At 39.8% G+C, this 25,021-nt stretch overlaps 1 protein-coding gene and 1 non-coding gene across 2 annotated transcripts in view; one reads left to right on the forward strand and one right to left on the reverse strand.

Annotated features, from left to right (window-relative positions):
• LOC119556912 overlaps positions 1-25,021 on the forward strand; it is an 88,145-nt gene that overhangs the window by 14,011 nt on the left and 49,113 nt on the right. The window lies entirely within an intron of this gene.
• Trnap-cgg lies at positions 8,145-8,216 on the reverse strand. The gene has a single exon. It is a non-coding gene; the product is annotated as a tRNA-Pro (tRNA).

Below are 25,021 nucleotides of genomic sequence, written 5' to 3' on the forward strand. Positions count from 1 at the left end.
AGCGTAAATATTTTAGAAGAGTTTTATATAGACATATATATTTACAATAAATTTATTTGTAATAAAAAATCAAAGGAAAACTTTAAATAAACAACAAAGTGTTTAAGAAAAAAAGTTAATGATCCGAATACTACATCTTGGCTGTCCTTTTGAAGAGGACTCAATGCCTAAATCCTCTCGACCACAAAGCTTGTTTTAGGGACACAAAAAATCCGACCAAAGCAAAAAATGAGTGACCTTTGGGACGAGGTTTGTATCATACAGATTTCCAATTAGCATATATGTATATATACATAATGCCAACTTTTGGGGCCTTTGAGGCGAAACACATGGCCCATCCGATGGACATCGGGGGGTAGGGGAGGCGTGTATGTGCATGTGTGCGAACGGCTTCCAACATATTTATTGAATGTTTACATACCAGCAAAAAGGAATAAACACCCGATATCCCCGCACACACTCGCTCTGAATACTTTTCGACCATCCTTTTTCGCAGTGCCATTCTTGCATCTGCAACGGCATTTTTATGCAAAACAACTGTTTGCTGTCAGCAGCACAGCGGGCGTCGTCAGCAGCCGAAGGGGGGTCCCCTAGAAGGGGGCTCACAAGGGGTCTCAAAGTTAAGAGGGGGTGGCTGCGGGCCAACAACTGAATTGGCCAGCCTCGAGATCAAAGCCAACTTTAAAGCGGCCAGGAATTTTTCGAAAAATACCTTTAAAATGCATTCAGAATTATCCTGTCAGTTGCACTTTAAGCATTGAGCAAGTTCTAACCATTAGATGAATATGTTTGAGTGAATAAGCTAACTTATTTGTTTAAAAATGTAATAATATTACGATTGCCTAATGATTTGAAACGTCTACTTCTATAAAAAACGGTTCTACAAGTTTGTAACTTAAGAAAAATATTTAAAATAACTACATATATTCACCCTCGAAAATTCACAAAATCAGCCATGAATATTTCATATAAAACATGGAAATGGATTCAGTTACCCAATACAGATAATTTATCAATTTTAAATTGCTTATTATTTTTAAGTTTCTACTTTAATAAATAAATACAAATAAAATCAACATAAAATTTTGTAACTTTAGATAAAAATTAAAAATATTTTTACTTTGGATTAAGTCCCAAAATCAGTTATGAAAAGCATTTAAACCAATTCATCTATGCCGAAAATAAAACTTTCAAATTTAAAAAGGGCTAATATTTTCAAATTTCTTTATTAATAAATAAATATAAAACAGATTGGTCTACAATTCTGTAACCTAAAAAAACATTTAAATTATACAATATATGTACTTTCAAATAACTGCTAAAATCAGCTTGAATGTTTTATAAAAAGCATGTAGTTGGCTCTAATAATCTAATTTCTCTGTACATATTGGATTGGCTAACATTTCTAAGGTTCTTTATTATTAAATAAATATTAAAAATACAAATATGTAAGATATTTATACCTTGAAATAAACGACAAAATCCGTCAGGAATGTTTCCTTTTGATAATTTGACCATTGGCAAGCGATTTTAATTGGACAAAACTGGCCTTCAGCTGTCATTTACATGCTCAATCGAAGGTTTGCAAATATTTCATTTGGCTGTTTGAAATGGTTTGGGAGGTGGTGAATTACGAGTCAGACCAACATCGTTGTAATTAATTTCCCAATGTTGCCCTTTAACTTAAATTTGGCTTATTTGTTTGTCGGGCTTGGCTGCCACCTCCCCCCCCCCCCCCACGGCTCTGAATATCTGTTTGTCTGTCTATTCTATGTTTGTCCATCTATGCAGTTCGCAGTTTACAGTTTGCATTTTCGAGTTTTCAGTTTGTCGTTCGTCAAATGCAAATATTATCATATTACGCATGAATGGACATTTGCATAATGTGCAATGCTTAGTTTAGTCAACATTCGAATTAAGTTATACGGATTATCATTATTGTGTGTTATTGTTTGCATTAGACGTCCTGCTCTTTCCCTGCCTTTTTGTGAGTCATTTGCATTCTTCGCTGGTTGTTCGACCCCCCCCCCCCCCCCCCCCCCCCAATAATGAACTGAATTCAGAATATGTCATTGGAGGACGTAAATGTCCAGCAATTACTGGCAAAAGTAACCAATGGTTTGGATTACCGAAATGCCGAAAGACAAAATCGTATTCAAAATTAAATCTCTTTTGGTAGACAATGATTCCCTGGGTGAATTTAATTAGGTGATAAATTTGTATTCAATTTACAAAGAGACCAACAGATATTTCCATTGTTTGATAAGGTTATTTTTCATGAAATGTAGGTTTGAATGATTTAATTGAAAGCGCATCCTGAGGAAATAGTTAGACATCCGCCCTTTGGCCTACCTAATGCCTTTAAGCCTCCATAATTGGCTCGAATGTAAGCCAGCGCAGGCACAAGGCACTTTCGGCCGAATTGTTCAAGCCATTAATAGAGGAAGTGGAGAAGTGAGGGCTGTGTGCATTAAGGAGCTTATGCCAACAATTAAATTATTTTAAGCGCTGCAAAGCAAAGCAAACACGCACGCAAAGCGCATAAAAACATGAAATCACACATACGCCCCGTATGCTGTGCTCGTTTGCGAATAATGCGCATACGCAGCGTTGTTCGGCGATGGTGGAAAAACGCGGCCAACGTCAAAGGCAAATGGCTCAAGTGGTGGGCGTTTGCCTCTTGAGGGGGGGGGCATGGCTAAGCCATTGGGTTCATGGCCAGAGCAAATGTTGTTCCAACCCTCGCCAGTAAGTGAATGCGTGTGTGTGCGTCTAATCAATTTGCTTGGCTTGGAGTTTTCCTTGACATTTCTTTTTTTGAGTGTGTGTGTGTGTGTGTGTGTCTCGGAAAAGTATGCTACAGTTTGTGACACAGGGAAAGAACGAATCACGAAGAACCAAGAAGCAGAAACACCTTCTGACATTTATCGCGGCCCCATTGCTCTGCCCCGCTGAGAACCACAAGGTCTTAAGCTGATTGTCAGCGTTAATGATAAAAGTTTTAGCGCTTTAAACTCCACTGGGGGGGGGGGGAGGGGGTGTGCGTTTGGTGGGTGTGGAAAACAGGAAAATCCAAGAGCAATCCTCATCTTCATTGTCACCGGCACACCGATGAGCAGAGACCTCGCATTTTGTTACCAATTAATTGTTTACCCTTGTCAGTCAGTCGTCACTTGTCCTCCACATCCACATCCACATCCACATCTTCCTCCTCGTCCTTTTTGACTTTCTCCACAAACTTTTCACTTTCCCACCCACGTCACAAGTCCTCGACATGTGGGTGGGTGGTAAAATCGTATTTGTTTCGCCGCCTCTCCTCGCATTTTGTTTTCATTCGGTTTTGTAATGGTCATAAATGACTCTTGCCCTGCGTATCGGAAAAGCCAGCCACAAGGCCATCCATCACCAGATCAGAATTGAGACATCAGCTTATGCCGAGAGATTTTGGGATGCGGTTGCAGATGGATGGCTGCAAAGTTCCCATCGAATCCGAATTGGGGGATTGGGCAACCTTTAAGAGTGCCACTGAAGTGGAATTGAATGACCTGCGTGTGGATTCTCATTTGTCTCGAGGGCAGGGTAATATATTTTATTTTTAATACATTTGCTGAATAATATGGCATTTTTCATTGTCAATCTTGGTTAAAATAAATATTTATAAAATGTATTTTACCCACTCGGAAAGTTTATCTCAACCAGATTATCAGATAAACATGAAAGGAAACTAGACCAGCTTTAAAAATAATAGTTTAATATCTTGTTGAATTAGATTAATTTGTAAATTGAATATATCTAATTATAAATGAGAGGTCGACAAACAAATGCATGTATGTAATAAGTACGTAATGAAGAAGATCCTTTTGTATTACAGTTCTTACATTTTTCTGTAAGGTACCTTAAACTGTGGAATCGACAGACTTTAAGCAACTGATCTGTAACCATGGCTAATCCAGTTTGGCCACCGGACTTCCGTCCCCTGGCCACACTTAGCCATACTTTTCACTCATTAGTTTTCTTGGGCGGACCCATTCCAAGGGCTGCCTGCTTATGAGCTGCACTTCTCATTTCCTCCTGCTTCTGGTTTCAATTTCAATTAGTGCCCGCATGGGCAGTCCTCAGTCCTCAGTCCCCAGTCCAAATTCCGAAAGCTGAAGCCCGAAAGTCGAAAATCTGCTGAATGGCAACGAGACGGCCACAAAGCTGCCAGCAATTGCGATAAACATCTGCACACATCCTGGGGCATCCTGCACCGTCTTAGTATCTGTATCTGTATCCGTTTCCACAACTGTATCTGCAGATGTATCTGTTTCTGTATCGCCAGCTGTGGCTACATTTGTATCTGTGGTTGTACAGCACTCTTCATTTGATTCCGTTTCGCTTTTGCGGCTTGTGGCCAAAACTTCCTTTTTTTTTCAAGCTCTACCTCTCGTTTTTTTTTACCAGAATTTACGGTTTGGCGAAGGACGCCAGTGAACATGTGTAAATTTGACAGTTGAATAAATGCGCAGCACCCCCCCCGCCCATATGTCTGTTATAAATTTGCGGTGGAAAGATTAAGCCGTTTGATCGCAAAATCAACAGCCACATAAAACGGATTAAAAGTAAAATGCACTTTTTATTGCGCAACCGACAAACATCTCTATAATTTGTGCACACACGTGTGTGCATTACACTCTGGCATGGGTATTGGTCATGTGCCAGGATGTCGGACAGGAATCGCACTCTGATTGCTTTCTGTGGTGTCCATTTAATGTAGGGGATGTGCGAAAATGGGTCGGGGAAAGCAGCTGCTGATTGCCGATTGCCGGACAGTGTGTCATGCCGATAAGATATCGAAGGGGTCCCAACCCAGGGCCTGTCATTATCGAGGCCACAACTCTCCGACCCCTTCAGCCCGACTCCAATTGAAATTCAGCTCGAAATAATGACAATTTGTGGTCGAAAACACCCAAATGGCACACTACTGTTGATAGCTGTTAAGAGCCCTTATTGGCTGGGGATATGTGAAATAATTACAAGTGTTTTTAAGTTAATCGCATTATATTTAAACTGGTTTTGGTAAGGGAAAAACTGTAAAGCTTCAAAATTATATCAAGTTTCTAGATTTACGAGAAATACCAAATGACCAATTAAATTAGTAAATATTTATATCCTATTATAATATCAATATATATATTTATTTTTTTTCTGAGCAGCTTAAAAAATACTAAGTTATTTAAAGAAATGACTAGTCCGCAGCAGTGTTATAAGCTCAATAATAATAATAATTAAGCAATTATGTGAACTAATCTTTTGTTTAATCGTGATAACATTATATATTTTTATTTAAATGCTTAATAAGTTCCTGGTCAGTTAAAAAAATGAAATCAAGTACCTAGATAGGGTTTCACTTCAACAAAGTCATAATTAAACAATTAAAAGACTTACCATAAATTGAAATTTTATTTATTTCAACAAATGCGTACCTCGAGTCTAAAAAGGACTTTCAGCCCCCAAAAAATATGCATTTCAAAACGACTTTCTCCCCAGCAAACTCACCTCTCGCCACTTAATCCGTCTTAGTTGAGCAACTGGAAAGATAGCTAAGCCAAACAGTCGGATGGAAAGTTGAATGCATAAATCATGATACCCTCGGCCGATTCCCCCGGATGTTATCATCTGCGTTTCTGTTATCATTATATACAAATTTACATAATTTGTGTTTATATTTTTGCCATCTGCACTGGCAGTTTTTCCGGAGAAAACCGAAAAAGCAACGGGGAAAGCCTGGCGAAAGGCAGTTGATAAACATAATCAAAGCGGTCGGGAATATAACAAGCAAGAATTTGATGCGAAAGTAAGGAAGTCTCTCTGGCCTCGCCAGCAAAACTTTTCGCCGAATTAAAAACGAAAACAAAACGAACCAGGAGGAGACACAAGAACTTGCTGTAGTCAAAGTTGGGAGACATAAAACAAAGCCAGACCAGCAAAAATATGTTTACCATTGCCGCCCCTCGGGCTGCTCAAAAACTGCAACCAGGGGAGCCCACAAATAAAAAAAAAAAAAGGAATATCCAAAAAAAGAGCCGAGAAAAATGGGGGGGAATTATGGAAAACTTTGGACGTTGCGTTGTCAATTTGATTGCATTTCAGCGGTTTGTTTGCAAGTGGTTTCTGGCTGGCTCAGAAATATCTAAGCCTGATGAAAAGTGCTTTTATATGTGGCCGCAAGTTTCCGGGGAACGGGAAGTGCTGCTCCAAGGAATGATTAAAAAACCTGGGGTCGGGGACTTGATGTCTAATGAAATTAGCATTAGCTTTAGCTCAAGCACTAGCCGACTTTATTGCCAGGCAACGCTTGTTACATTGCATTCTAATAATCTCTTCGTACTGAGCCCCCTACACTGTGAAAAAGGAACTTATAAGATTGTATAAATTTATTTAAATCAAAAAAAGTATTTTTTAAATTTAGCTAGTATTGTTAACGATTATCCACACCATAAACAAGATTAAACTCTAAGTTTCAATTCAGAAACGAACTAACACAAGTCTTTCTTAATACCAATGAACATGTATTATGGAAACCAGTCACGGAATAACTCAACAAATCTAAATAAATAATTTTTTAAATCGAAATAAATTGGAATTGCTAAAATTAACTTCTATATTCTTCGCAAACCTTGTGTTTTCAAAGCTAAGCCTTGATTGCACCCCCGGCCTTAGAGTTGTGTCTTTTTCATGCTGGCGCACCAAGTTCAATTCGTAGTGAAAATTATGAATATATCAAGAGCTGAACACGATTTGCAGCCAAAAAGTGAAGGGGAGTAGTGAAATCGGATGCGAAGTAATGCCACACAAAACTATATAGAACGTATTTATGCTGCTCGCATGCTGAAAGGGACACAGAAAATCGTAATCCGAAGGCAACGAAAAATCCGCATAATAATGGAGATCCGCTTGTATCCTGCGCCAGTGGAATCTGTTGCCAGGATATCCACCCCCTCCTGCTGCTGCTGCTGTTCCTAAGCCTTGGTTTGTCACTGCCGGAATGTGGGAACACATGCGGGGATAAGTTGAATATATATATAGATATACATGGGGATAGAGCGTAGGACGCGGCAACCTCATGAATATTATTACGCATACGCCCCGTGCGCCGTTACGTTTGCGTAGGATTTGCAGCGAATTGAATGCGGATTCCACTTTAATATTATAAACGCACAAAGCGCCCCCCATAAATGGCAACTATTTAACTAACTTGAACTTGCAAATTGAGGCTAAAGTCTGGGGCCCAAGAAAAAAAGTCGAAAACTTTTCACTGCCCATTGCCAAAACAAGTGTCAAGTGGTCAGACAGACGGAGGAATGAAGCTGGCGATGATGGCTGGCGATGAGAGGGAAAATGAAACTATAAACTGTTTTTGAAAGAGCTTCATCAAAATTTATGTGTTTGCCGTCGGAGAGGAGACAAAGTTGAAATGAAATTTTGTGCCAGAGAAGTACGGGCAGTCAGACAGACAGACAGCCATCCAGTCAGAAATGTGACTCAGACTCAGACGGAAGAACAGAGGAGCAGACTGCATTGAAGGACAAGGTGTTGACGGCTCTTTTCCGCCCACTTGTCCTTCGGCCTGCTTGGCAAACACTCTAAGCCTCTTTCCCCTTCGACCATATTTCATACAGATATATATTTAGAGTAAAGTGGCCGGATATATAGGGATAGGAATTGGGATTGGACGGGAAACCCGATGGAATGGATTACGGGGACGTGCAACGCACAAACTGGCTTATTTATTGCGCTCATCTCAATTGGCCACTCGTGGGGGAATGCATCCACATCCGCATCCGCATTCGCATCCCAGATCCTGTCTCAGAAGCTGCGAAACTTCCTCCGACGGACATCATCAGTAAACAGAAGAAATATTTGAACAGCTCTCTGGAACTTCTTAGCCCCACTGGGCTACAGATTGGTGATTTATCTTGCTGCCCTTACAAAAATGTTAGATCAGTTTAGGGGCGATGCAAATTCTTTCTAGGGTTAAAGATAAAACAGTTTAGTGCTTTAACAAGCTTTATATTTATCATCCCATGGGGTCACTTACTCGTAAGTCATATTTAAATAACTTATTTTGTTGGTATGTATGAATCAAAAAAGGAAAAAACATTGGGCTCGTCCGGGATTTGAACCCGGGACCTCTCGCACCCGAAGCGAGAATCATACCCCTAGACCAACGAGCCACTTGAAATATCGATTTCCAGATAGGCCTTAAAAATAAGGGGGAAGGGGACGTATAAGTCCTTGGTATTGTGGTAGGTATGTAGCACTAATAGTATTACCATATATTCTTAAGTGGATAATCTGGCAACTCTGCTGAAATGTTATCGAGAAGAAGCTAAACAGAACAGTCCAAAAAAGTGACAACAATATATATCAGTAATACGAAAACATTAAGTCTAATGAAAATCATTGAAAATAAAATCCATATTTATTTTGATTTGAACATTTTTTTTTAATTTCAAATTACAATTAAAAACGTTGCTTATGTTCATGCTTTAAGGATAAACATTTCTACTCTTTAAATCAAATTTACTTCTATACCATTTTCTAATATATTAAAAGATGCCATTGCTTACTATCCGTCCACTACAATCAGTGTAGTTTAATAGTAAAAGTCAACAAGAAGCTGTTATGCAGGAACTAATAGAGTTGAGATTACAGCATCTTTGAGGGGGTTAATTAGCCCACCTTCCGTACACCTAATGAACTTCGTGGCATTCCAAATCCTCAGATCGGATTTTATGCGAACTTGTGGTTGAACCGACTTTATGTTTATACTCGCTTGAATTCGGGGCTTACTGGCTGCAATTCAAGTGCCAGTTGTATTCTGATGAGGGCTTTTCGGGGGAGGGCTGACAAATGCGCCCAAGGTAGTTCACAATGCTCTTTCTTCACCCTTTTTTGGGCATTCCCAGCCCTTGGTCCTCAGTGCTCAGCCTTCTGGCCCACTTCCACTTCCACTTCCGTTCTTCTTCCGTTTCCGCTGCTTTAGAGGCAAACGCTGCTCGTCTTCGCCGGTTTGAGTGGGATGTGAAAGGGGGGGCACTGGCATGGGTATGGGTTAGGGTTACGCCGCCCCCTAAAAACCCCCTTCGTAACCCAGAGAGTGCCATAATCATCGTTCTGCCTGCGGCAGTTTATTGTGTCGCCTCGCACTGACTTTTTATGATTATTGCGCCAATGTCTCATTCGGAGAGCTCCATCTCCCCATCCCCATATTCATCCCAACCCCACTTTCATTTCCTCCGCAGTCGCAGCACCTCAGTGCCGAGTTTTCCTCTGTAGTTTTATGTGCTTATGTTTTTGGACGTGTCTGCTTTCTGGGTTTTGTGTCCTGTTGTTTTCCCTGTAATGCCGAGTGATAGGGGCTGAGCTTCCCTTTCCCCTCATTTTTTTTTCATCCCAGTCGTGTGCTGTGCATATTTCAAATCTTGCCCTCAATTGCTCTTAATTGTCGGTGCAACCTGTAAATTTTGTAATTCCTGAATTTCGGAAATATTTAAGAACCAAATACTCTGGCTCCTATCATATAAAAATATGAAAGTCTCTCTTTCTCTCGCGCAGATTGCCAGTAGAATGAGAAAAATAACGAAAAGGCTTAACATCAACATTTTTGCCAGCATAATAAAAAACAAGGGAGAACGCTATAGTCGAGTACCTCGACTATCAGATACCCGTTACTCAGCGACCAAAGGGAAATGGAGATATGCAAGCAGCAAAGCGAGATTTAAATGCGCCACCTACCGGCGGAAGACAGATTTAAGCGTTGTGTGCGTTAGGGTAGGCGTGACAAATTCATTATTCAATAGAATAAGTTAGCCGCGCACTTTGCTCTCTCTGAGCGCCGGCAGTGCTTTTCTCTTTGCCGCTAAGTTCGGCCGGCAACTATTTACATACACACACATACACGCGTAAAAACATTTCGCATTGTCTGGCTCTGACGTCATAGCTTTTTTTCTTGGGAGGTTTGTGGGCGTTAGAGGGGGCGTAGAAAATTTTTTTTGGGTCAATCGATAGGTATGGACAAGACTAATACATTTCAGTTAAAATTTTCTATCTAACATCAAAACTGTAGGAGCCACAGTTTTGGGCGGTTTGTGGGCGTTAGAGTGGGCGTGGCAGTCTACTGAAACAAACTTGCGCTGCGTAAGAAGCTCAGGAATCTGCACGCCAAATCTCAATAGCCTAGCTCTCATAGTTTCCGAGATCTCAGCGTTCATCCGGACAGACGGACAGACGGACAGACGGACAGACGGACAGACGGACAGACGGACATGGCTAGATCGACTCGGCTAGTAATCCTGATCAAGAATATATATACTTTATGGGGTCGGAAACGCTTCCTTCTGCCTGTTACATACTTTCCGACGAATCTAGTATACCCTTTTACTCTTCGAGTAACGGGTATAAAAAATGTGGAACATTTAAATTGAATTTCCGCTTAAGCCAAAAAGTCAATATCGGAATAAAAGAAATACCCGAAAAAAATGCCGACCAGAGAGAAATGGCGAAAAAACATGTTCCAAATGCGGCGAACATTTTGCAAATATTCTTCTACGGAACAACTGTCGAATGTGGCTGGAAAATAAATAAACGATGCAAAACATGAAAGGCAAATATGACATTTGAGTTCACGTCGGACAATGTGGAAAAACATTTAATTTAATCAAATTCGGCTTGCGCTTAAATAAAATATGTCAATCCGCGACGAAAAGCGCGGCTGCAGAATCCCTGAATAGACTCTTCCAAACGAAGATTAGCGAGCTTGAAGCGAAAAAAGGGCCTGTCAAGCCATATCCGACTGTCAATCTAGTTTGAATAATCCTCAACGGTTAAGCCTTTGCTTTTTCTATGTGTCATATTTTCGAGGGCCTGATATATGCGCATAAAAAAGGACGCCAGCTGTCTAAATTCCGCGCTCTTTCATTTAGGTCTTGGCAGCAAAGTTCAAATGGTTTAAAAATAATGAGAGTGACAGAAAGCTTTCCGGATCAATGTTTGCAGATTAATGCTGAAGGATTAACCATTAAATTCAGAGTGTTAACATCATTCAGTGGTCAATAAAAACAAAATACCTAAATATATTTGTATATAAATAATTTTCATAAAAATGAAGGAAAATCTGATTTTCCGAATAAAGTTTTAAAATAAAATCAGCTTAAGCAAGTTTGACTACGAGGAAAAACAAATTGGCTATGCTAATAAAAAAAACAGAAGTGTTGAAAAAACTCAGTGAAAAATATTAAAATTGAATTTGAAATCACTAGAAACTTTAATAGAGAAAAAAAATTTGCTATATAAAATTGGTATTTATAAACTTTGTTTTCATTTTTAAAATTAAAATAAACGCTTTAATGGAAAACTCAGCTAAAAATTTTTGATTTAAAATGTAATCTTTGGATTTACTAAGGTTTTTTTTAGAGTCACAAGAAACTTAAGTGATAATAAATAAATATATTTTAAGAAAGGTACCAATACCAAGTTTTTCTGAAGGCACTTGATTTTTGGATTAGGGTAAGTTTGCCTGTAGTTCCTCAAGTATATTGGGCCAACTCCCCGATTTCCTCTCCGATTTCCTCAAGCTCTTACCGCATTCCCTTGAATTTCATTTGGCATTAGCTGGCTTCGTGGCGAAATGTCTTGGAGTGTCCTCCGCATCGGGGAAGTTCGGTTTAAAATTTACAGCGCGTCAACGGGTAATTGTTACTTATTTACACTCGGAGACATATCCACATGCATACATCCGGGGAAATATAGGACATGCAGGCGGGCAGACAAATGTACATTAAGGCGGTCGTCCTTCAATGCCACTCAGCCGGGTCGGAGGTGGAGTTGAGGAGTAGAGAGGGCCAGGACATGCCAGTGCCAGGATTTGCAGTTGCCTTCGACGTGCCGGCTGCTGCCGCTGCCTTTTGTATTTTTTTATTTTATTTTTTTTTATCGATTACACAATGCATGCAGTTTACCATTTATCAGGTAGGTGTACGAATGTGTGCCTGTGTGTGTGTGTGTGCGGGCCAACACGTTAGCTACCACAATTTATGCTGTAATCGAAAAAAAGGACATAAATGGCAGCGATAAATTGAGGTTAACGCGCCAAAGTCACGTTAGCGCCAGGAGAGCAAAGAAAGGCCGCACGAAAGTCGAAATGGCCAACGGAACAGCACCAGCACCTGCACCCGTCTCTTTCTCTCCCCAAGCCCCCTCTCTTTCTAGCCCCGTAGCAGCCGTCTCGCTCCTTCTTTCCTTACCCACCGGTTTGAGTGTTTTTAAGTGAAATTATATTAAGTGTGCGGACGCTGAAATTTGCATGCGATATTCGTGTTGCCAGCCCAGCCACCGCCCATCCCCCCCCCCCCCTCTTTCTGGCCTGATTTTCCCGATTTTCCCTTCGCCACTTACCATTTCCCATTTCACATTCGCCCATTTTTATTTCATTCCGCCGGGCCGGGAATTCATGAAATTTACTTTCGCCAATTGGTTTGACTTCGCCCTGCATACAGTACACATGCAGCACACATCTGTAGCCCTCAATATTGTATTTTTATGCATGCGAACATTTTGTGGGCAACTGTCCATCAACGAATTGACTTTTCACTGATCAATTTTTGTACATTCTGCATATGTTACGGCCTTAGAGTTTCCGCCTCATACTCTGAATATTTTCACATGGCTTTGTACTTCGCTGATTGTTTATTCCACTGCTGTTTTTGCAATGTCAGCAGATAAAACATTAAAGCATAGAGATATCTAGCTGTTAGTACTTATATCTTCATCAGCCAGTTTATCTTGAAGGTTATAGGTTTATTACAAATTTAATGTTTTTTTCTTAATTTTCAAGGCGAAATCCCAAACTAAATATTTTATAAAATAATATTAAAGTTTTATAAAAGCTTATTGAGATATAAAACATTTTTAAATAGCTACATAACTTAACACAACATACCAACTTAAAAAAAAGTAAAAAAAATGTAATGCCTTCTTCAAAAATTTAAAGCGTTTTGAGAGGACAACTTAAACCATCTAAAATAACAAAAAACTGTACATCTTAAAAAATAGGTACAGAACCACTTTGTGATCAATTTACCAAAATAAATTAAGCTAAAAGACAATACCCAGCGATTTTTGAGGTGTGTGCCAAATAAATAGCATTCAATAAACGCGGCCAACCATTCAGATAAATTTCGCATCGGCATTAATTGAAATGAATAAATATAATTAATTAATCAGTTTATGCCCGCTTGACGGGGCCAATTAATCACTGGAGTCCTTGGCACTGGAAAGTTTCACGGTTTGATCCTTTTTGGCCCTCTCGCACTCACTTAGCCGTAATTCGTAATCCGTTAACGTTAACGTTAACGTAAACCGCTCGAAACGAAACATTCGATGAATAATCGAGGTGAGTGCTAGCGCTCCAACAGAAGCCTACTTTTGGGGGCGCTGTAGGATAGGCCCCTCATACAGTACCATATATGGTATGGTATGGTATGGTATATGTGCTTTTGGGGGCTGCTCTTTGTTTGTTCGCCTGTCAGTCGCTGTTCGCCGACTTTTCATGCTGCTACTATTTGTGTTTGTATTGGTTCCGTGCCCGAGTGTGTGTGTGTGTTGGCGCATTATTGAGTCGATTTTGCGGTTTTTGGGCAAAAAGAAGCACTGCGAAATAAAATAAATAAGGGAAATGTGCAAAAAACAGACTTAAATATTTTATAGAGCCAGTGCCGCCAGTTGAAAGTGGCAGCCTGGCAGGCAGAAACAGGAACGAACGGTTGCAGAATTATAAACTTTGGTTCAGGGCGCCAAAAGTTTGTGGTTCGCCACTCTGAACACGGTGTGATTAATGGGCGTTACGGCCGAATGGAACGGAGTCAAAAGGTATTATGGACAATTTAATGGGGATTATGGATATATGAAAGGGGTCTTTAATAATTTCCTAATCCTATAACCCTTAGGGATACCCTTTTTAGAAAAAACCATTCTATTTTGTTAGTGAAAGATAACTAAAATCGAACTATTATATTATCGATCATCATTTGATAAAATAATATTCAGCATCTAATTTATTATTTTATTAACCAATGCTATGTTATGGTATATATATCATTACTATCATAATGATTTATTTATTTTGTTTACCCTAGTTTGTTCAGCTTAGATAATAGTAGTAGTTTACTTCAATTATAGATTTAGGTTATAGGTTTATGAAATCTGACGATAATCAAATAAACCGATTGAAATGAATTCAGCTTGGTGCAAAATTGATTTATACATTTTCATTTGCCACTATTATTTTTCGCATCTTAGTTGTCCGAATTTCCCAATTGTAGCAATCGTTTATTTGGCCAACTGAAAATTTCATTACTCGACCTCGTCATTTTGGGTGGTGTGGGTGATGTGGGTGCTACTGTGTTTGTTGTGGGTGCTAATACACACAAGCACACCCGCACACCCGCAATCACGATGCTCTGACACTGCAAATGTCATAAGTGTAATTGGGTTTCCCGAGCAGCAAACTCCGGTTGGCGGAGGCAATTGTATACGTATTAGGTATTATGTTTTGGGCTGATGCTCGTTAATTTTCACATAATACAAGGCGTCGCCCCAGCCACCAAATATGATCCCCTGCCACCGTTATTTATGCGGAAGTTTGGGCAGGAAATCTTGGCTGCGGTTGGGCCAGCATTTACCGCCATTACATTAATGCCACTTAATTGCTTCGCCTTGAACATCGATTACTCGCACGCATCTTAATCCATATGAAACGCACCCATTACCCAACCCAAATGCCAACGAAAACCACCCAAAATGAACCCAAAACCACCCGCCAATTGCACACCACACAACGAAACCACACACCTCAACGGCTTTGACTTGGCTAATTGCGTTTCATAGATTAATTGATTTATGACTGGCGATCCGACGGCAAGTGGTCGAAGATTTAATTGTCCTTAAATTTCAAAGGTCATACAGGAAAAACTCCAGGTTACCCGATATTCTCTGGGATCTGTAGTGCTGCAAACCCCAAAGATGAATACAAAATCAAAGCCGTGCAAATATGCCAGCTATGTCAGGACGACAAAAGGCAAAGGCAAATGTAAGGACACTCAATTAAAGGCCCCATTCATGGAAACTGGCACACTGGGCCTGGTTTTCCAAAAAGGGGGTGGGCTTTATGAGGATGAGGGGTTCGCCAACTGTGGCAAAGGATTATGAATTACTAATAGGCAAACTGCCGGAATTTTCGCACGCCCGACACCTTCAGCCGCTTTTTCCTCGGCGACGGGGATGTGTTGACGCTTCTGTAATTATGTCTTGTGCGCCGGGGAAATCCCTCAAGCCCCCCCCTCCCCTTCCATTTTGTACACACACCCCACCACCCATCAAGCCATCCATCGAGCCCAACTTTAAGTTTTCATGGAGCTGGTTGAGCGGTGAAAGTCGGCTAAAGTAATCATTTTAAAAGTAAATATTGAATATCAGGCGGGGCAAGATTACAAAGTATAGCTTCGATTATTGGAATTCCCCTTTGGTTTGAACTCAGGAGCTTAAGACGTGATTACAAAAGTTTTCAATCTTCATTGACTGAAACATTTTAAAATGAGTTCTCATAACTTAATGATAATATTCGGCTTTAAATTTTGTACCCCTCTTTCAATTTTATATACAGTGTTAGAAAATAAGAACTTAAATCGTAGGTTTCCCAACACAAAACTATTGATATAACTTAAAACAATTTAAGTTAATTTAAATAATAAAATTAGTTGCAGCAATCCCTCGAAAAGATGTTAGAAAATAAGTACTTAGAATCCTACAAATAACTGTGATTTATTTAGAAACTTGCTTTCAGTAGAGCTTGGTAAAAAAGTGAACGCTTTTCTAAAGAACTATTTAAAGTTTTTCAAACCGATTATACATTTTATTTTCTCTTTTTAATATTTTTTCTTTGGCGTCTTGCCAAAAGTATTCCAGTGGGATTATCCTTCGGTGAGTGTGTAATCAGCCAATCAGTCAATCCGGCAGCGTAATCATTGCCATCCCGGGCCAAAACCAATTGACTACTCATTGTCAAGCGCCCAGCTCAGCCGCCCACTGCCACGCCCCCGCCATATGGGGCACATATTGAATGGCCCATCGATCTGGTAGCCCCCTCTCCAGAACCCAATCCCTACCATCTTCGCTGTCGTCGTCTTCTGCCAAATAGGCTTTCGTTTATAAGCCAATTGTATTTCAATTGAATTTATTCCAGTGTCTTTGTGCCTGTTTCTGTTTCTGCCCCCAGCCACGCCCCCTTATCTTGTGTGTGTGTGTGTGTGTTTTGGATTTTTGGATGGGGCAGGCATAAATCAAACATGGCGATAGCCGGAAGCGATGAATATACAAATTGTGCATTATTCCCGTCCGATTTCCGATCGCCAGATAGCCAATGGCCATTGCGCATAGAATTCGGCCTTAATCGCAGGTCCTCTGATGTCTCCCCTCTGATTTCCCCTGCCTGTCGCCGCAATGAAACAAACTTTTCAAAAGCAATTTTCGATGTGAACAGCTGAAAAACATCTGACGTGCATTGTTCATTTTGTTTACCTTCCTTTTACGCACTGAAAAAAAATGCAATCGACAAAAAGAGAGTGTTTAAACAAGCAAATGGAATTGTTAGTAAAATCCAAACCAATCATATTTTACATATAAAAGCAGTAAATGACAGTAATAACAACAGTTTTAGTTGTTCTTATAATACAATAAATAAAAATAAATAGATATGAGTCGTAAGCAAAATCACAAATTATATTTTGCTCCTAAAATCACATAAGTTTTGCTTTTTTTAGTGAGCATTAATAAAATACATTTGATACATTTAAAAAGAAATTCAGCAAAATGAAATTTTTTATCAATGCCAAAGGCAAACTCTTGATATGTGAATAAATTTTGTAAATGATCAGAAGCATCGCCTGGGGATAGGAATAAATTTGTCCATTTTTTTGCAGTGCATCACGCTTTGTCCTCTGTGTTGCAAGTTAAATATTTGCTGAAACGGTCTTTCAATGGTTTTCCTCCTTGTAGTATATGTCCATTTCAGACAGAGGGCTCAATTTAAGCTTTCCTCAGACGCTCTCACGTGAGGCAGGAAAATCAATCTTTGACAGGTTTCCTCCCCCAAGTCTGGCCCTCCTGGGGATTTTGTCTCCGAATTTAGAGGTTTTTCTTTTTTTACTTTCCCACTAGCTGACCACCGAAGCAAAGTTTCCCTAATACGTATACGCAATGCACGTTACGTATACGCAGTGTGTTGCTCCAAGCTTCAAGGGCACAGACAGGTTTCGGGTGGCAATTTTTTAGCAGCAATGCAGTTGTGACGGTCCTTAAGGGGTTTTTTCTATATCCTTTAAAGGGGCAAAGGCTTGTCCTTGTCCTGGTTCCGGTTTTTGTTCTCGCTCTTCAGCTGCTCAGTTTACATTTTTAAAACGCAATAAATCATTCACAGCTCTTTCACTTACTTAACGAACTTTCGCCAGAGTTGCCAAACTTTACGTTCGGCTGTGGGCTGCCCCTGTTTTGCTTACGCTTTTTGCCGGAGGTTTTGCGAGGTTCTTGATAGAACGCTTTAGCTTTCGATGGGGAAGGCGGATACGGCTACGGCTATGGATACGGGAAAAAAAAGTTTGCTATTAACCTTTTCCCCAAAACAGCCTCGATTTGCTCCTTCGAGCGGCCATAAAACATGCCAAAAATAGCAATTGCCAGGGCGGGGCGTTTTAAATTTATTTTACGCACGTGAAAAGCCAGCCAAAAATGGGAGTTCACTTCTGCGGTTTCGCTTCATCGGGGGGATGGGGGGTCTAAACTCAAAAGAGCCCGGGAATTAGCATAAATAAAACGGCTTGCTTTCTCTTTGGCTCGCTGTGAATTATGGCAGCAATTGGGTAATTGATAGTCGGGACTGCGAGTCGGATTTGAACCATCACCTGTCGATAATTAATGATTTCGCTGGCCACCGGCCATATGTCATTAGTCAGCGCCAGAGATCCAAGAGATCCGGGGATCCGTCAGAGGTCAGCGACCACAGGTCCTTGGTCCTTGGCCCTTGACTCATCGGAAAGCCTCTGGGCACCACCCGCCTTATGACGGCCAGCGATAACACACACAATTGGCAGCAGCTTAGCAAATAGTCCAAGCAAATAGAAAGCAAATAGAAAAATTCACCCACCCAGATAGAGATGGAGGGGTGGGGACTGGGAAACCGGGATTTGGAAGGGGGAGCCCCTGAACAATGGCTCGTATGTATGGACAGCACGTTGCCGGGTCCGAACCAGAAATAGAATCAACAAAGGCGCCAGAGATAAAGATGGTGGGTGGAGGAGCATGTCCCGGGGACGCAGGAAGCTGGTGCTCATTAAAGCGTTTCAAGATCTCCAGAACAGGAGCCAGGAACCATAAGCCCGGAGCAAGGAGCCAGGACTCAGGACTTGGAACTCGGGACTCGGGAAGCAGGACTAAGAAGCACCTGCTGTGCCCGGTGGCACTGAAGCGTTTAAGTAGCTTCGTTTATTTCATATTTATTTCGCCTTCTCCTTCAACTTTCCTCGATGGCTAATGTATCGGTGGCAAGAACTGGCACCTTGTATGCTCCATATTTTGGACCAGCTAATCGCTTGATTTCCCTCGATGACTATTTATGTATTAACTGAGATTCAAGTGCATTCTCCTATTATTCCATGGGCTTAAACTATAAAAAGCACTTTGATTGGTTTCAATTGGGCCAAGTTGACTTTATCGCATGTTTGCATTAGGTTTACATCATTTAAAATTAGAAACTATAAATTTGGTTGATTTTTAAATCAAAATATTACAATATTTGGGAATATGAAAAGGTTGTCTTCAAAAGAAAAATAAAATAACTGCTTACAATCAAAAATAATATTACATAGGCTTGTTACAGCAATTTTCAAAGGCTTTATGTGTATTAACTACCCACAATGCACTTATATCTGTATTTAAATTTGTAAGCATTTTTTTTGTGAACGACCGCGTTTGTTTTAATCAGCTTATCCAATAAATGAGACTTACTGCTCAATTTTTTCAGCGACATTTCAATCCGCATTTCACTTGTCAGCATTTGTGCACTGACAGTTCATCTGCTGTTCGCTTTTCCGGCTTTTCCACTTTTCTGCAGCACTTTCCCGGAGTCATCTCAATGTTCTTTGCCCCACCTCCTCTGGACATTACGAATACGTACGAGTGACAGTCGCAGAAGTGGCGGAAAGGGCTCTCAGCTCGCTTTGTTTTGCTTCCAGTCGAAGGAGCTCGCTTGGAGACCAGGGAATGTGCACAGGACAAAATGTATATGTTATATCAGTATTTCTAATAATTCGTGTTATTTTCCAACAGATACGCATGTATTTAAAATACGATAGCATCAATGTGGAATGTTATTTATAAATCCTTTTTTCGTATTTTGATAATATATATTTGTTGTTTATATATATTTATATCTACTTGTTATGTGAACACTTTTTGTCTGTGTGAATGGAGGGAGTTTGTCCTGTTGACTCGTTACTTGCTGCTCCTTAATGAGTCACATGCATGACGACAAAGCAAAAAGACACAAAAATGGTATAAAAACATGGGCAAAAAACCCAAAACCAGAGTCAAGCGCTGGGAATTGCGAGTGGTGATGGGGCGAAAGCGGCAGAGGGGAATTCCAGACATTTGTCACACATGCTACGCACTCGCAGCTGCAGCCGTTGCTACAGTGAGAGAAATCGGGTATAAGCTGAATACATAACTTAATTTAAAAGAACTCAAATTAAATTTGTTTTTTCTTAATTCTATCATTCAAGCAGTAGATTTTGGGATGCACTAACAGAAAGAATGTAAGTACATTCCAATTTTCTGATGATCCTGTTACCAGTTATAATATTCAATTTTTTTGGAGTTTCAATATTTTTAAAAAAATATTGGTTAACCTACTAAGCAAACATACTATACATGCAAAATATATAAAATCATGTTAGATCAAAATATTGCTCGAAGTATACTAGAAAATCATAATAAAGTGTTCTTTTTTGGCCCTAAATCCCTTCGAACCAGATACTAGAAACTACTTATAAATTCAACTTTTATAACACTCTTTTTTTCTCCGTGTCTTGTCGTTGAAAACATGGCGAATATTTGTGTCCAGCCAGAGCCGAGAAAAATTGCCTTGGTCCAATACCATTTGTAGCCCCCTTCCACGTCATTTTTGGACTCCGTTGAGTTCGTCATTCAGTCGAGTTCAGTTCATTTGTCGGGGAGTTTGAGGAGGATGTTGCAGTAGTTCGGTCCGGGGACATTGTCTAATAGATGACGGCACTTTGCTTAACAAGCAGCCGCATTAGTTTATTTACTGCCATCTCCCGCCAGTCGGTGTGGTATGTGCCCGGCATTTATATAAAGATATTTCGCCACTGCTCGTTGCGATGACACAAAATGCGTGTAAATTGTGTGATTATTGTAAGTGGACAATGTCCTGCTGGAAAGGAGATAGAGCGAGATGGGACGAGGGATCATCAGGCATTCATGGGGCAATGTAAGTCGCTTAAAGCAGTCGTGGCTTTAATTTGTAAGTGCCATTGAAACCACTCCACTCCCCCCCCACACACAAACACGAACCCACTAAATAATAACGCAAATAAATTTTGGAGCGAATCTGCTTTTCAAATCTCTGAGGCGCAATTGTTGGCAAAACATTAAATTCTCGTGCCGAGAACAATGGCGGAGTCACGCACAAGGACCGCCAGTATGGGATGTCGTTTCAAATGGCCCTGGCCAATCAAAGGACGGCCAACTGTAACAAATTACCCCGCCAGCAGCCAGCAGACCACAAAAGTGTGCTTTAAAAACCATATTTGGCCGGGCAGAAAAATATTTGTAATATAATCGAACCGAAGTGGGGTATGCGAAAATGCCCCTTTGAGCAGAAACTAATGGTCCCTTGATGGTTCATTAAAGCGATATAAGATTATATATGGGCACTTTAAAACATAATCATTGGTTTTTTATGTCTTTTAAAACGTAACTTTTATCCATAGTGTTTATAATAAGTTCAAACTGAACTGGGTATGGCCCTTACAGCAGTTATATAAAATTAATTTTATTTATTTAAAGCCTAGTAAATATAATGTCCATACATAGTGGCGGTGTACAATAATATTTTAGCTTATATTTGAGTTTAGCTTGAAACAGTTTCAAAGGACATCAAAATATCAACAAAAAAAAAACCGGGGAGGGCAACACAAAGGCCTAATCATATATACACTTCTCGTCCACCGGAATTAGTTTGATTCGAGTGCGTATATCATTTTTATGTAATAAGTGTCCCTGGAGCAGAAAATGGAGAGGCATCGGGAATACGGATAAAAACCAGCCCCGGGTCTTTCGGCAAGTGGCGAAAAAATGCTGAACCTTTCAAATGGCCGGCCGAAGGGACAGCCGTCGCATTTGCAACGCTTCACTGGTTTTTAATGATTTTTAATGACGCCTTTTCAACCCCAACAGTTTTCCCTTATACCAACCACAAAATCCAACTCCCACCAAAATTCAGCTGCGTCCTAAACATTCGGCAAATCCTACAGGGCCAGGTTAAAAAATAAGATAAGCCTTTAAAAACCGAAATGTTGAATACCCTTAGAGGGTTTTATCAATGAAAAATGATATTTTGGCAATGAAAATAAAGGAGCTTAATCCAAGAATCCTGAAAACAGCATATACATAAATTACAAGCAAAAATATTTAAATGATTTTGTTATTATTTATGTCTTATTTTATATATCTTGTTTAAGCGTGAGAACTTTATAAAAAAAAGAGTAAACCACAAAAGGAAAATCAAATTAATAATAATGAGCATCCTCAAAGAACTTGGTGAATGGCTTTGTGAAAAGGCGTTGCTGAAAATCGATAAATAAGTCGTCAAACCATTTGACATGAATGGGCAAGACACAAATAACTAGCTAATAAAAAAGGCGTCAGAAAGAAAAGGTCTTACTGGTTATTGTGTGTTGGAATTCCAAAAGAAAATATGGATCTTTTTGGAGAATAAATCAATAATAACTTAGTTTTCCAAGGAATTATTGGGTGGCACTTAAAGGCCATCTCCGCTCATGTCCCGCCAATTTGTTTATGTAGCAAAAGTTTTTACCACCAACCTCTTCCGCTCACTTTGTTGTTTGCAAAATATGAAAAGTTATTATCTTCCTATTGTGGAGGGAAAACGGAGGAGCGGAACGAAATAAGCCAATTCATGAAAGACAAAAATCGCCGAACTATTCAAATATACGTACATGGTGTATGGTGTATGCACACTTTATGTATAGTAAATTCCCAGCCAGACTGAAAGTGACACAACAAAAGTTTTTGGGGCCAGAAGTTGGTAAATGGTAAATTGTAAGTGGCAAACGGTTCGGGAAACAATGAAATTTCTTCATTCCCATACCGTTAGGCGAAAGTCAAGGCACTTTATTAGCGGTAACTACTATCGTCTCAGAAAGGAAAAGTTTTTGAATAATCCCAAACTTGGCATAGTTCAGAGCTCTTGAAAAAAACGTCCTTAATTAATTTGTTTACTACAATATACACCTTATATAATGTACACATACGAAAAAATTAAATACAAATAAATAAAACCTTAATTAAGATATCTGATACCTACCATACGAATTTTTACTCTCTCAAAATGTTGGTTGCTTTAAAATAAAAGTCAACTAAAATGCTTCTCATAATCCAAACGCAACCTGGCTGGTTGAGTGTATTTAAATCTGGGCTTATAGAATATTGTTGGTGCTCGAAAAAGATTTTCCCACTTTGTTTTGCTGGCTGTCGCCAAACAAAGCAAAACAAGACAATAAACTGGCAAAAGCATAAGTTTTCAGCTTTGCCATAACACATAGGGGTAGCGGAGCAGAAAACTAAAGGACTAGTAGGAGTGTTGGCGGGCGGACTACAAAGAGTTGGGCAAACACTGTGAGAAATTCGTATAAAAATATGCTACTCAAATTAATATGAATAAATAAGTGAACTTATCGAATTTAGCGTTCTTTAGGGGGATGCCAAAAAATATTGTCTTAAAGAATGCAACAAAATATATTTAATCTAGACGACAGTCATATTTTACAGCATACTTTTGGGCACCATTATACATGATTTCAAAACTCTTCAGATTTCAGTGGCTCCCCCCTGATATTTTTAGCTATGAATATTTTTACACGTGCAGCTCGATCCAATTCCCACTTTTGGGATTCATTTTCTGTGCACTTTGCTCATTCAGTTGACTCAATTGTTCCCTTTTTCGACTTTAAAGGGAGCGGAGATTGAATATTTCAGAGTGGCGAACGGAGTACTGTGGAGCCTGGAAGCTTTTCGGCTCGCCTAATTGAATTGGCCAGTGGAGCGGCTTATCGACACCCTGGGAGGCAGACAGAAATATGAAAACTAAAGGGTATTGGCCACCGATAATGCTAATGGGAAAATCAATCAGCGATCGCAATTATGGCAAACTAACCGCTGCTTCTCAAAACTCGATTTGTTGCGTTTCCCAGTTCACGCGTTTTCCAAACAAATAATCTGCAAATGGCGGAGGGCGGAAAGTATGGGCAATAACATTAGTAAATTTTACACATACTCGTATTTGCCCTGACCATTGTTTTCGCTTAGTTTGGCCCCCACCCGGGAAATGAAGTCACCGCATTTTAGATGCTAAAGTGGAAAGCTTTCGTTTTGACAGCCCGACTGGCTGACTGGCAGTTGACTTTACTTATTTGATGGGGAATTGCACTTTATTTGTATTTATTTGGCCCGGCGACATTTTTATTTTCGCCAGATGGATTTTTGCATCCATCTCTGTCGGGCGCGCTGACATTTGTCAAAGGTCCCCATTCCCCATCCCCGCCAGCCATCCAGCATTGACAAATGAAGCCGCATTCTGGCATGGAATTTGAAGAGTAACATTCAGATTCTGATTCTGATTCGGAACGAGAGTTTGAATCCGAATCCGAGGCAGAGTCACAATGTCGCAGCAATGTCGAAGTTGCCACCGTGCAACAAACAAACCGCAAAAACCCATCAAACCAAGGAAACCGCAGCTCGTAGAAGGCAAGAGGATGCGGTGGTAACCAAAACGGGGCGGGGCGAGGCATGGGCGGGGCAGGGGAAGAGGGGTAGTGTGAGGGGTTGGGCAGGTGCAAGTGGTGTTGCAAATTGGCAGGGGCAGGTGGCTGCACGGAGAAAAAATTCCTAATGGATGCAAGGAATAATTATAGAATTTAAGCCTAGACTGGGTTATAGAAAAAATTGTTTATTGTTTATTTCTTTTAATAAAAAGGATGGGTATTTTATAAAATACTTGAAAAAAACCAGACAATTCGAGTAGCTATATATGGATATATGACAAATTTTCATATACTATCTATATCTATACCATCTACATATATCATCACTGGAATACTACTTCTAAAAATTAAAAAAAAAATCAGATTGTTAAAAAATATTCAAATGGACTAGAAAATGTTAGCTGTACTACATAAAAAAAATATTTTCGTCACCTTAATCTTCTATATATACTCAAAGTTCTTCTGAATAAGTTGGAGATACCTCAGCATGCCTTAAAAAATATGTTATGATAAAAGTGTTTTTAACATTTCTTTTTTAAGTCCCCATCTTAAAAGCAAATACTTACTTAGGAATAAATGTACATTCCTTTGTATTCTCATCGTTTTCTTAATTTTAAAATATTTTATTTTATATATTATTTATTTTAAATTATAAAATTTGAAAGCCCAGTGTATTTTATTGCATTCCTTTCGATATCCAAGACATAGTTTTACATCGGTTTGTTCTTCCCTGCAGTTTGTGGTGCTGCTCAAAGAGTAACTTCACTGCAGCAGGTTGAGCAGTCGTTTTAGGCAAAGTGAAAGCGACTTGTTGTTGGGAGAAAGTGTGAGTGGGTCGGTGGGTGAAA

This window comes from Drosophila subpulchrella, chromosome X, assembly GCF_014743375.2.
Source record: "Drosophila subpulchrella strain 33 F10 #4 breed RU33 chromosome X, RU_Dsub_v1.1 Primary Assembly, whole genome shotgun sequence".
Classification (NCBI taxonomy): domain Eukaryota; kingdom Metazoa; phylum Arthropoda; class Insecta; order Diptera; family Drosophilidae; genus Drosophila; species Drosophila subpulchrella.